This window comes from Impatiens glandulifera, chromosome 1 (assembly GCF_907164915.1).
Source record: "Impatiens glandulifera chromosome 1, dImpGla2.1, whole genome shotgun sequence".
Lineage (NCBI taxonomy): Eukaryota > Viridiplantae > Streptophyta > Magnoliopsida > Ericales > Balsaminaceae > Impatiens > Impatiens glandulifera.
Genome location: NC_061862.1, coordinates 129,578,144 through 129,593,830, shown reverse-complemented (window position 1 = coordinate 129,593,830; position 15,687 = coordinate 129,578,144). Strand labels below are relative to the sequence as shown.

The following is a 15,687-nucleotide window of genomic DNA, read 5'->3' as shown; positions in this document are numbered from 1 at the left end:
AATATTGACTAGTACTGTTTAATTCAGAATATTAAAAAGTAACAACTTCCAATAATGTTGACTCTCCAAAGTGTTCTTATTTTGAAACAAATAAGTGAAGACACAATTTGTAAAGTAACATTTGTATCAACTACTCCAGTTCGAGAGTGGTGTCTAACTTACTGGTAGAGCGCACAATCATATCTAAGCTTGGAAACTTATCATCACTCATGCAGTTCCTGTGTTCGCCTCTCCATTTCGCGCTGATGCTTCCTTTCATTTTTTTATGAATATTCTATCTCTTGTCATTATTAGCCCCTGTTATTGATTCTTTGCGAGCAACTTGATGCGATGTCTTGTCTATCTTCTGACTCTTAGGACCAGCTACCGTTATTAGAAACCTTCATCATACTCGAGGCCAGCCAGTTCCGAGCGCACGTCGACGTCTTGAGCGAATGAGAGGGAAGCGTTTTCAGGAATTTGAATTCCTCAATATCATGTATTTAACTTAGGTAACTTATGTCCTCACGTATTTGTTGGCTTTTGACTATTGGATCTTTGAAAAACAGTTACGAAGAAAGAAAATCTTGAAAAACTGGGAAAGACAATAAGATTTGTTCAAGAAGAAACCCTAAACCTTATAAACAACCATTATAAAGGAATAATTAGCTTAGAAACACTAAATTACTTGTACAGGCCCAAGCCCATTAATAATTAAATAAATCCTAATTTTATAAAAGACAATAAAGATCTACAACTTTTAATTTTCTGACAATTAATGCTTAAACTCACAATGTTCAACCTTATTTTCTCATTATCACATCAAGATAGTGAACGTAATTTTACCAGAATTAGCGAACGTAATTTTACAAGAATTAGCGTCATTTTCAAATACAAAGATGTTGAAAGTGGATTCAATCCGAAAGAATTAGTGCATTGAGAAACGTTGAATCCTGAGATCAAATTTGTGAAAGAATAGATTGTTTACTCCTTACAATTATAGGTCATAAGTAGCAATAAAAGTCTTGTTTGTGTACTATTATAAATGAAATATATGTTATTAGGTATGCTACTTTTGATAATGTTTCTGACCGACCGAAAGATCCAAAAATAATTTACAGAACTATTTTCATCTCAATTCTTTCTCGCCCTTGTCACTATTTTCTTCTCCGGCGACTTAACTGTCTTTGGCAGTGACAACCTTAGCCGGAAATATAAAACCGGTGCTTTCTTTGGAGCCGGCTTCAGAGCAGGGGAAGCTGCGGGAGATGTCCTTGTAGAGGTCATGGCAGTGACAACCTTAGCTTTCTTGATGGCTTCCTTTGGGCTTAGCCGCAGCAGCTTTGGGCTTAGCAGCAGCAGCTTTGGGCTTAGCCGCAGGTTTGGCCTTCGAAGCAGCTTTAGGTTTAGCTTCAGATTTAGCAACAGTGACCTTCGATTTAGGGGTTGGTTTAGCCGCAGGCTTAGTGGTGGCAGCCTTAGTCTTGACTGGCAGCTTGTTTTTCTTCTCAACCGGCTTGACAGAGTTCTTAGTCGGAGGGATGACAGGCTTGGACACCTTAGATCGAGCCGCCGCCGCCGGAATCTTGAACGAACTCTTCACCTTCACCAATTTTCCAGACGCAACGAGTTTCTTAAGTTGAACCAATAACAGCTTCTTAAAATTGGAAGGAAGTTGTTTCTGCTTGTCCTCGATGTGCTTCGCGATTGCGTACTGACTCGATCAATTCCTCTCCTTCAATGTCACAATCGCTTCCGTAACCATCTACAAATAAATCGATTCAAACAAAGATTAGTTAGATATATGAAACAGATTCCGACAAAACAACGTTAATTGACATTCACCTCGATATACCGAGGATGGGTCGGAGGATTCTTAATCTTCTTTGCCTTGACCGCCGAAGAAGTTTGGGTCGCCATTACAGAGAATAAACTTGAAGCTTTTCTAGGGACAAAAATTGATATCAATTTGAAGTAGATTATATATAATTATGAAATATAAATCATTTAAATAGTAAAGGGTGACACCCTATATATAGAAGTTGAAAGCTGATTGGTTGAATTTTCATGCACGCGGATCACTTTTTTTTTTATGTATTTTGAATACTAACCGTCAGATGAAACCCAATCTACGGTTATTAGCGTCAAGGAATGATGCTTTGATGTAGAACAATGATTGGTTTGGATTTTAGGACTTTTTATTTGTGCTTCTAGGCTTAATTGATATGGCCATAACTAGACTTACACTTAATGGATCTGAGTGACATTTAGCTGGGTGTGTTGGATATTTCATTACCTTTCGCAATAGCCATAATAGTTTATAGTTAGGGAGATATTTTAAGTCAAATATATTAGTGTCATGACATGGTTTTATTCTTATCATGTTGAGGTTTAGAAGAGTTTAAAGAAAATTTCAACACCAAATCTCAATCTTAGCATTCAATTCAACTATTTGGGCTTAAAAAATGTAGAGGAATCCATTACACTTTAAACCTTTAAATTCGGGCAAGTTTGGGCTTAAAAAATAGGATTTGAAAGTCAATAAAGATGAAAATTTGGCCGTAAAAACGATAAATGGGAGAATAATACAAAAATTCATGTTCTTTTAAACCAATCTATTTCTACCTTGTACCAACTCAACATAAACCATCGAAAACGTATTTATCATGTCAAACTAAACCACAAAAGAAATCAAATTGAAAGCTTAAAAAATGTAATAGATGTTCAAATCAACTAGGATTGACTTGGTATTGATCCCAAATTAATACATAACTCATTATGGGGCTTCTTTGGTTCGTCAATCTTGAGAAGAAGATCAAGAACGACTACCCAAACATTAATTTCATAAATTGAATTAGGGCATTTTATTCCACAATCAAGCAACTAGATCAAACATTGTAAATAACGCTTAAATCATGCAATGATATAGAGATGGCAATGAGTACCCATATACCCGATACTCGTGGGTATCCGATGGTTGAGTTTATGTATTTATAATTTGGTAAGGGGTTGGGGATGAGGAGTGAAAAATGTTACACTAGTGAATAACAAGTTATTACCGAGAGTATAATCTCTCGATAATGACCCGATATATGTCGGTATAACACTAATACCGAAAATTTAGAAAACTCTGGGCATTTGTTGGTATAGTGGCTTTCGGTAAATCTATTTTGGTGTTTGCGTAAAGATTTCATAAATCTCTCGGTTTATACACTAGAGAGAAAACCAAATGTCATTGTTCCATGTAATTGGCGTCCAAACACTTTCTCCGTCAAGTCAAAGTCAGAGATATCTGGTTCGTTGTTTCTTACTTCTTCCATCTCCGCCTGCATATTTAAAATCAATTTTCATTTATATAAGCTATATATAATTTATTAAAATTTCAATTAAAGTCATTTAACTTACAATCTTCTCTTGTGCTCGTACGTCCGAGATCGGGTTAGGGTTTTCTTTATAGCTTTCGGTGTACGGGTCCTCTTAAAAATTTCAACAACAATGGGTGTTCGTTCTATTTCACCAGTCTGTTGAAATAAATAACTTATGAAATTAGTAACATTATTTATATTAAGTTATTTGAAATAATGTACATACCAAATCTTTCTCTACTTGTGAAAATGGTTTATTGCCCATATAATGCGGAAATTTCAATTTATTCACGTTCTCTATATTTATACCATTGTTTCTCTGCATTTAAAATAAAAATGAAGTTAGAACTAGTGTTATAAGTTTTTATTTCAATTTTGAAATCGTACCTTAAATTTATGTGTAAAGTAATGGTGTCTACACACGAATTCTCAATCGGCTGGATCGTAGTCTCGTGGGGGATTGCCTAGTCTCCATGATGAACTCACATTATAATCCTTGTTCAAATCAAAGCGCCACCTATCCCATATATGTTTGGTGTATTCCAATTCGATCGCTCGATATTGATCAATATGACCATCTGTAACCTAAATCTAACATATATAACCTAAATATAACATATATAATCAAAATTATCTAAATCTAGCGTAAATATACACTAATTACTAACCTTGAAGCAATGCGTTGAAGAGGACGGTGGGAAAAGGAGAGGTCGAAGATGCAGCAGCGTCGGTTGTGGGCGGAGGTAGTCGTGGGTGTCGTCGATCGTGGGGTGGATTCAGTCTGTAGCGGGCTTAGGAGAAGAGAGGGTGTGGGCGCGGAAAGTGATTAGGAAAAAGGGTTTAGATCTAAAATATGAATGTTTTTCTCGAGAGATATACCAAAATCTCTTGTAATACTCAAATTTGTTACCGAGAGATATACATAAATCTCTTGGTATTTATAGTATATGAAACCAGAGATTTGTGTTTATCTCTCGGTTTTGACCTTAAGTGTTACCGAGGGATATACACAAGTCTCTCAGTTTTGACCCCAATTACCGAGAGATTATTTCATATATCTCGGTATGCCTAAATTTTTTTCCTTTAAAACATTTAACACATTCATCTAGTTTAAAATTATACACAATCTTTACACATCCATATAATCAAACTCTAGACAAATCATAAATAACATCAAACACAAACAAACATACATATACACTTCTTTATATAATCAAAACACAATCATATACATTTATAAAATTAAAAACAATCCCTATAATTAAAAAATAACACACACTTGATTATCTTAGTTAGGAGTAAAACACCAATTCTCATTCAATACCGAAAGATGTTCAGAAATCTTTCGGTATTCGACTTCTTAATTTGTTATTATTCTAATTGGTGCTTGCACTTGATTTCAATTCCGCGTCTTCTTTCGCTTCCCATTTTTCTTCAAATCAAAATAGAATATTTCCTTTAGGTCTCTCTTGCGTCGTTGCCGCCTCCTCCGTCGCGTCGTTTTCGTCGTCCACCTCCTCTTCTTGTGCTACCTATAACAAAGGAAAAAGGAGAGTCGATTTAAAAAATACTTAGAGCTAAGGAGAAAAGAGAGACGTTTGTACCGCAAAAATTTGATAAATACCGTTAGAATTTGATGAGAAATTCATGTAAAATGTGTTAAAAAATTTAAATTAAATTTTAATATTTTTTCTAAATTCACAAAGGCAGAGAATACTGGGCCTCCTCTAGATTTTGAATCCTCGTCTTCCTTCGCTTCCCATTTTTTTCGAATCAAGATCGAATTTTTTCCCTAGGTCTCTCTTGCTTAGTCGTCGCCCTCCTCCATTGCGTCGTTGTCGCCCTCCTCCGTTGCGTCGTTGTCGCCCTCCTCCGTTGCGTTGTCGTATCTCTCCTCCGTCACGTCTCCTCTTCTCTTGCTACCTATACCTAAGGATAAAGGATAATCGATTTAAAAAAACCTAGACCTAAAAAAATGAGAGATGATTGTACGCGAGAATTTGGTAAATACCGTGAGAATTTGGTGAGAAATTCATATAAAATGTGTAAAAATAGAAAACTAATTTTTAATTTTTAAAAACACTTTTCTAACCACGGAGGCAAAGAATCCTTGGCTTCCTCTTGATTTTGAATTCTCGTCTTTCTTCGCTTCCCATTTTTCTTCAAAACAAGATCAAATCTTTTCTTTTGGGTCTCTCTTCCGTTGTCGTCGTCCTCCTTCTCTTTTAATTCTTCCTATACCTAAGGAGAAAGGATAATTAATTTAAGAAAGACCCAATGAGAAAGGGAGACAATTGTACCATGAGAATTTGATGAGAAATTCATATAAAATGTGTAGAAACTCGGTAGATGTCACCCTTAATTATTTATATATATATTACCTCCCTTCAAACACACATTTATGTAGAGGCTCACAAATGTCATCCCCATAGACCACAAATTCTCACAAATGTCATGCACATTCCCCCATCAATCACAATCACAAATGTTAGCCTAATTGGTTAAAGGGTTGTACTTGTTTTGTTAGGTTGCAAGTTCAAAACATACATAGCATTTTTCATTTTATTTTTAACCGTTTTAAGTTTATGGGCGGTGCAACCCACAATCCAACCCAAGTATCCATTTACTCTCACATATATATCCAAATTAACCACAAATCTCGACCCGACAATCCGGACACTTTAAAAATTAAGCATCATTATATATATATATATATTAGTATAGTTAAAAATTTGAACTTATATTGTTAAAATGTCCCGCGGTCATCTAATTTGGTGTTGAATTTAAAATATAATGTGTTATTAGCCTAATTGGTAAAAGAGTTGTATTTACTTTGTTAGGTTGCAAGTTCGAAATATACATATAAAAGTTTTAATTTTATTTTTAACCGTTTTAAGTTTATGAGCAGGTTAACCCACAATCCGACCCAAGTATCCATTTACTCTAACATATATATCTAAATTAACCATAGTTCTCGACCCGACAATCCGAAGACTTTAAAAATTAAGCATCATTAATTATATATATATATAACTGTCATTTTAGTGTTAGACATCTAATTAGCTGATTCAAGTATATTATGAATTATGTATAATAATATCATGTATTTATTAAAGTTATATCTTTTAAAAGTAATTATTTAATTCTCACAAATCATTCTTGTGTAAAGTTTCATCAAAATCAAAATAAAGTTGGTTCATAATTTGATTAAAAAATTTATTTGTTTATTCATTAGAAGACTCTAAATAACAAGTGAAAAGAAACTCCTATCCCTTTAGAAGATATTATTAGTTCGAGGAATGAGGAGATTTTGTCGTTTATCAGGATGAAAATTACTTCTTAATTATTTTTTCATTAATCGAGATAAAATTGACTTCTTAGTTATTTTGTCGTATACGGATAATATTGAGATTGATTTTTCTATTCAATGATGTAACATTTAATTATTTTGTCGTATACGGATAATTTTCAAAAATCTAAGTTGTTTTTGGAAGTTATTATTTAAATCAAATATCTCCTTACTAACTTTACAAAATTTGCTTACCTTATTGATAAATTGGTAATAATTGTGATTTTTTTGGTTGATTTTGTTTGAGGAATTTGTTTATCCCGGTTTATATGTGGTTATTCTTTTTTGTTAAACATTTTTATAGAAATTAGCAGGATTTTCGTGCGATGCAAAAAGACAAATATATAAGTAAAATAATTAAGTCATAAATTAAAAAAATTAAAATTTTCATAAAAAACAAATTGAATCATACTATATAATATATGAGAAATGATTGGGAGAGGGAATTTGAGGAAAAGAATGATGTGGCGCAATTTGATTAGCTAAATAAATAACAAAATTTCTCTCTTCTCACCTTTTATCCTTTTTCCAACCAGTGATGTAGTGACACATCATTCCCTCCCCATTCTGTCCCTCAAATTTCCTCCTCTATCACTTCTCATAATATATTAATGGTTTCTATATTCAATAGTTTAAAAACATTTAATCAAATACAATAAACATAAATTTTATCTTAATTAAATTTTGTTATTTAAAAAAATTAACACAATTAAGTTCCATTTTTTTTAATTTACATCTTTACACGTGAATTATAAAAAATTAATAATCATTTGAATTTTATTACATAAATTTTACCATTATATTATGTTTCACAATAATTTTATAGTATCATAATTGTTAGACTATATATATATATTAAATATATAAATTTAAATTTTATTAATATTGTTCTATCGTTTATTCCATTTTTTTAATATTGTGTGAAGTTATCAAATCTCATATTTATTATAATTTTTTTATAGATTTTTTTTATATAATTGAAATAAATTATTACAAATATGGTCATTTTATTTAAAATTTTAGTTTTATCGTTCTATTAATTTAATTTAATTTTCTCATTTTTTTAATGTAAATTATCACTTTATCTTAAATTGGCAAAAATAATAGTTTAGCAAAATATGATTGTTTTTTTCCCTCTTTTGAACATAATTATTTCAGCTTCTACTTTATTCTCTCAAAAATTTCGGAAACAGTTTATTATCCATCAAAAGTCAAAATATTAATTAAAATATATGTGGAATATCTATTAAAAAATAATACTGAACCATCTTTTGTATGTCAACGCCATACAATTCATATTTCAAAACTACGTATACTTATATTTAAGTATTATTATATATACAAATTTTTTTATTTAAACAATAACATTAATTACTAATTTTATTAAAATAATAATAATTCAATTTTATAATATTTGTGTAAAAAATATGTATTTATAATAATATTATAAATTAAAATAATATATATTTATCAATTATTTAAAACATGTGAAAATATAGAGTTAAATATATTTTATATCATTTGAATATATATATATATATATATATAATCTATTTATTATATTTTTTTATTATATATATATATATATATAATTAAAATATTAATATTATTCATTAAAATTTAATTTTACTTATAATTTTATTATAAAATATCTTATTAGGTTGTGCTATTAAAAAATAAAAATAATTAATTTTTAAAAAACTTTTCTAAATCTACGGAGGTAAAAAATCTTCGGCTTCCTCTTGATTTCAAATACTCGTCTTTTTTCGCTTCCCATTTTTCTTCAAATCAAGTTCGAATATTTTCCTCTAGGTCTCTCTTGCGTATTTGCCGCCTCCTCCATCGCGTCGTTGTCGTCGTCCACCTCCTCTTCTTGTTCTACCTATACCAAAAGAGAAAGGAGAGTCGATTTAAAAAATACCTAGACCTAAAGAGAAAATAGAGACGTTTGTACCACAAAAAATTAATAAATACCATTAGAATTTGATGAGAAATTCATATAAAATGTGTAAAAAAAATTAAACTAATTTTTAATATTTTTTTCTAAATCCATAAAGGTAGAGAATACTAGGCTTCCTCTACATTTTGAATCCTCGTCTTCCTTCGCTTGCCATTTTTTTTCAAATCAAGATCGAATCTTTTTTTCTAGGTCTCTCTTCAATAGTCGTTGTCCTCCTCCGTTGCTTCGTCGTCGCCCTTCTCCGTTGCGTCGTCATCGCTCTCCTCCGTTGCGTTGTCGTCTCCCTCCTCCATCACATCTCCTCTTCTCGTTCTACCTATACTTAAGGATAAAGGATAGTCGATTTAAAAAAACCTAGACCTAAAAAATGAGAGATAATTGTACGCGAGAATTTGGTAAATACCGTGAGAATATGATGAGAAATTCATATAAAATGTGTAGAAATAGAAAACTAATTTTTAATTTTTAAAATTTTTTTCTAAATCTATGAAGGCAGGGAATCCTTGGCTTCCTCTTGATTTCAAATTCTCGTCTTTCTTCGCTTCCCATTTTTTTCAAATCAAGATCGAATTTGTTTCTCTAGGTCTCTCTTGCATAGTCGTCGCCCTCCTCTGTTGTGTCGTTGTCTCCCTCCTCCGTTGCGTCGTCGTCGCCCTCCTCCGTTGCGTCGTCGTCGCCCTCCTCCGTTGCGTTGTCGTCTCCCTCCTCCGTTGCGTTGTCGTCTCCCTCCTCCATCACGTCTCCTCTTCTCGTGCTACCTATACCTAAGGAGAAAGGATAGTCGATTTAAAAAACCTAGACCTAAAAAAATGAGAGATGATTGTACGCGAGAATTTTGTAAATATCATGAGAATCTGATCAGAAATTCATATAAAATGTGTAAAAATAGAAAACAAATTTTCAATTTTTAAAAAAAACTTTTCTAAATCCATGAAGGCAAAGAATCATTGGCTTCCTCTTGATTTCGAATTCTCGTCTTTCTTTGTTTCCCATTTTTCTTAAAAACAAGATCAAATATTTTCTTTTGGGTCTCTCATCCGTTGTCGTCGTCCACCTCCTCTTTTGGTGCCTCCTATACCTAAGAAGAAAGGATAATTAATTTAATAAAGATTCAAGGAGAAAGGGAAATAATTGTACCATGAGAATTTGATGAGAAATTCATATAAAATTTGTAGAAACTCGGTAGATGTCACCCTTAATTATTTATATATAGAATACCTCCCTTCGAATAATTTGTACAAATTCACACACGCATTTATGTAGAAGCACGCAAATATCATCCCTATCGACCACAAATGTCATCAACACTCCCCCATCAACCACAAATTCACACACATTATATTTATGTAAGGACTCTAAATCATACATGCACCATCACTTTCATTTTAATATTTATAAATTCGCATTAATCGAGATTCGAACACTCTTGTCTCTAATATGAAATTTGAACACTTTAACTAATAGACCATTTGTGATTTTTGAATTTAATTTAAAATTTTATGTATGTATAAATATTTAATCATGGTTAATTAATAATAGATAAAATATATAATGAATAAAAGAAAATTAATTAATTATATAAATAATAAATATGTAAGAAGGGATAAAATTAAATTTTTAATAAATTATTTGAAAATTTTAATTAAAGACTAAAGTGAAAATATTTTTAAAATCTAATATATATATTATATTAAATGAATAAAAAGGTTAAAATAATTGAATAATATATAAAAGATATAATGAATAAAAGGAAATTAGTTATATAAATAATAAATATGTAGATAATGTATAAAATTATTCTTTTAATAAAAATGGAGAGTTATGTATATATATTTAGAATAATACATAAAATATATAATTAATAAAAAACAAAATAGTTGTATAAATACTAAATATGAAGAGAAGGTATACAAATATTTTTAAAATATAATATATAATTATATTAAATTAATTAATAAATCAAAATAATGAAATTATAGATAAAAGATATATTAAATCAGAGAATATTAATTAATTAAATAAGATATAAATTATTTTGAAATTTTAATTAAATATTAATATAAAAGTATTTTTAAAATCTAATAGATTATTATATTAAATTAAAAAGAGTTAAAATAATTGTTCATATAATAAATATGGAGAGAAAATAAAAAATAAATATTTTAATCAAAAATTAAAAATTATTTTAAATAAATATTTTAATCAAAAATTAAAAATTATTTTAAAATTAATTTAATAAATATGGAGACGTTACATTTATTATTTTATAATGATTCGCATGATTTTTTTTATAAATATGGAGTCTTATTTATAATTGTATATATATAAGGGAGAAAATAAAATATAAACTAATTATTATAAATATAATATATATATATAATATATATAATCATAAAATATAATTTATATAGATTTTAGGAGGGAAAAAATTTATAATTTATAAAAAAAATTATAAAATTTAAGTGTAAGAAAATATGAAATATATATAAATGAGTAAAGAGAAAATAAAAAACTAATAAATTATTAGAGTTACAATATTTATATAAATAGAGAATGAGTTAGAAAATAAAAACAAAAATTAATTAGGAAAGATATATTATAAATATGAGAGAAATGTATATTTTAATAAATTATATTTGACGTTACTATATATATTATTATGTATATTATAAATATTTTATATATTAATAAATAAATATTTAATATTAAATATAAGTTTATATAAAATTAATGAAGAAAAATAATATACTTATATAAGAGATAAAATAATACAAATAATAATTAAGAAAAAAAAAATTATTTAGGAAAGATAAATTAATAATCTATATATATAATGATGCTTAATTTTTAAAGTGTCCGATTACCGGGTTGAGAGTTGTGGTTAATTTGGATATTTATGTGAGCGTAAATGGATACTTGGGTCGAATTGTGGATTGACCCGCCCATAAACTTAAAACAGTTAAAAATAAATTTAAAAATGTTATTTGTAGATTTTGAACTTGTAACCTAACAACACAAATACAACCCTTTAACCAACTAGGCTAACAACACTTTATATTTAAGATTTAACACCATATTTGATGAACGCGAGATATTTTAAAAATAAAAGTTCAAATTTTTAACTAAGTAATCTATATATATATAATGATGCTTAATTTTTAAAGTGTCCGGATCACTAGGTCGAGGGATATGGTTAATTTGGATATTTTTATGTGAGAGTAAATGGATACTTGGGTCGGATTGTGGGTTGACCCGCCCATAAACTTAAAACGGTTAAAAATAAATTTAAAAATGTTATTTGTAGGTTTCGAACTTGCAACCTAATAAAATAAGTACAACCCTTTAACTAACTAGGAAAACAACACTTTATATTTAAGATTCAACACCAAATTTGATGAACGTGAGACATTTTAACAATAAAAGTTATATTTTTAACTAACTAATCTATATATATATAATGATGCTTAATTTTTAAAGTGTCAGTATTACCGGGTCGAGAGCTGTGGTTAATTTGGATATTTATGTGAGAGTAAATGGATACTTGGGTCGAATTGTGGGTTGACCCGCCCATAAACTTAAAACGGTTAAAAATAAATTTAAAAATTTTATTTGTAGGTTTCGAACTTGCAACCTAAAAAAACAAGTACAACCTTTAACAAAATGTGATTGAGATGTGGTTTGTCAAGGGATAATAGTCCGGTATCATTTGAAAATGGTTAAAGAAATATGAATAAATATTTAATTGACCAAAATGTGAGGTTAAAAAATATGTATCAAATATTTGATTGACAAAGTGAAAGTGTAAGTCACGAAATGAGAGATTTTCATTCGGAAAAAATATGTGATAAAACATGTGAGAAAATAAGTTATTTTATCGAAGTGAATAAAATGTAGAATGAGAGCGTTATATTTTTATTTTAATAATTTTAAACATTGAATAAATATTATTATAATTTTTTTAATTTATTTTATTTTTATTCTTATCCGTGTACATTTTCCTAGTTATGAAAATGAGAGATAAATTAGTAATTATGAATAGGTAATTATGATAAGAGAGAAAAACTCTTGGAGATGTGAGAAATATGGTAAGCTAATTAATAAGATGTGGTAAAAACATATATGTCACCCTTTTATTTATATTATATTATATTATATTATATTATATTATATTATATTATATTAAAAAATTAAATTTTAGAATAATAATTTATTATCATTCTAATTAATTAATCAAGAATTAAGAAATTCAGTTCTAATTGATTAATTAAGGAATTAAGGAATTCATTTTTGAATAATAATTAATTGTTATAATTAATTAAGGAATTTAGATTTTAAAATAATAATTAATTATGACTAATTATTAATTAAAGAATTAAAAAAAATGATAATAATTATTATAATTAGTTAAATATTAAGTAATATTTATCTTGAAATAACTTTAAAATAACGGTTAATATATTAATACATTCATATACAATTAAGATAAAAATTAAAATAATTTATGAAAATAAAGATTAAGAATTATGAAATAAAGTAAATTATGAAATTAAATATATATATATATATATATATACCTATTATATATATATATATATATATACCTATTATATATATACACATAATTTGATAATTAAGTAAAGAAAAATATACATATTAATATTTACATAACACATTTTTCAATATTATTATTTTATCAGTATGATTACATTAAATACACATTAAAATTAAATATTAAAAAGTATTTAATGAATTAATATAGTACACATTAAAATTAAATATTAAAATGTATTTAATGAATTAATATAGAGACCGATAAATACAATAAATACATACCATTAATTTATAACTTAATTAAGGTATTCATTATTTATATTATTCAGGATATAGAGAAAGAAAATAAAGAAAGAAATTCATTATTATTTTTTTTATTAATAATAATTTATAATTAAATAATAAAAAATATTAATAACTCTTTCTTATATTTATCAAGAATTAAGTAAATAAATTATAATATATTAATTAATATAGTAATTAATAAATTTAAAAAATTTAGAGTTATTTATATCTTTTAAATTATATTTGAATGAATAATCAATAATGTTATATTACACATTTTAATATAGTACACATTAAAATTAAATATTAAAATGTATTTAATGAATTAATATAGAGACGATAAATACAATAAATACATACCATTAATTTATAACTTAATTAAGGTATTCATTATTTATATTATTCAGGATATAGAGAAAGAAAATAAAGAAAGAAATTCATTATTATTTTTTTATTAATAATAATTTATAATTAAATAATAAAAAATATTAATAACTCTTTCTTATATTTATCAAGAATTAAGTAAATAAATTATAATATATTAATTAATATAGTAATTAATAAATTTAAAAAATTTAGAGTTATTTATATCTTTTAAATTATATTTGAATGAATAATAAATAATGTTATATTACACATTTTAATATATATATATATATATTTTGTGTTGATTGATATTAAGAAATATTTGAGTGATTAGTAAAATCATAATTATTTGTTTTGTGTTACACGCATATGAAATTTATGCGATTTTGATATATAAAACAACATTCAGATTTTCGGTATTAATAAGACATTTAAAATTTGGTATAATTTTAGGCCCACTTAAATTTATAATTATGTGATTGTTAATCAGCCCTAATAATTGGTCATATTGCAAATTTAAATAATGTATAAATTATTAATTTATAAAATATATTTGTTTTATAAGATTAAACGGTTGTGTTTGTAACTATGCGAGTATGAATCGAACAAAATGAAGTTCAATAACTAGTAGAGTTACACACTTAAAGTATGTACATAAGTTATTAATTTATGAAATCAATTAATTGAAAAAACATCCTACCAAAGTAGGCCTATTGTGTAGGTTAATCTGTTTTATAAATTAAGAAAGTAGCGTGTATGTAATTCATTCGGTATAAAAGAAAATTAACATTATGCAAATGTGGTAATAAATATTTAACAATTACTCGGTGTTTCATGTGAATACTTGGACTATCCAAAGATAACCAATTGTTTGACAAGATTTATTGTTAATATTTGATTACTACAAAAGAGTACCGTTTGCAAGTTAATATTTAATGTCCAAAGACTAATTATTAATGATGTGTTTGGTATCTTATGATGAGACGTATCATTATTTTGAATTTATGTGATTATTAAATTTTTGTGAGTATGGTTATTCATTTATTTTGTTATCTAATTAAATTAACACTTCTGCTTATACGATTTTCTTGTCAACACCTTAAATTCATTTTAAATGATAAAGTTTTAAGGCATATCTAGAATTTGTTATTTTTTAAGAATTATATCTAAAAGGCTTTAAATTGCTAAGGGTATTATTAGAATAAAGATTTCATAAGAAATACACCATATGGTTTATTTTGTTTCAAAATTAAATGAATTAAAGTTAGAGTTACACTAATGTATTCTCATGCATCTAATTTGGATTTTCTTATTCACACTTAAGTTTATTGATATAAATTGCAGTTGTCTAAACGGAGACTTAGTCTCTATATGAAACCACATCATATTGTGTGTAAGAAAATAAAAGATAGAAACATAAATAATGTTCACTTTAGCAAATACCTTTAAAGATAATAAAGAAATAAATTTGTAAGAATTGCAGATGTTGCACCTAAAAAAAATTTACTGAAGAAAGTGATGCATAAAAGAATAAATATTATAGTTTTTTTTGTTCTAAAAGTAATTTAACTTCAGTACTCATACACATTTGATGATAAACTTCAGTATTACTAAAGGAAATGTGTTGATGTACGGTTGAGTTAGTTGTCAAAAATCAATTGATGGTGAAAGAAACATCGACGTTGGCATTGACAATTCATATTAAAAATGAAGAAATAAAGAACTACTTCAGATACTCTTTATTTGGAAACAAACATTTATTGAATATCTCAATATAATTAATTTATTTGTAGAGAAGAATTAAAAATACAACTTGTATACGGAATAAAATT

At 27.1% G+C, this 15,687-nt stretch overlaps 1 pseudogene; it reads right to left on the bottom strand.

The window, feature by feature from the left end:
- Positions 1-1,113: 1,113 nt before the first annotated feature.
- On the bottom strand, positions 1,114-1,915 carry LOC124943151 (annotated as a pseudogene).
- Between the last annotated feature and the right edge of the window lie 13,772 nt (positions 1,916-15,687).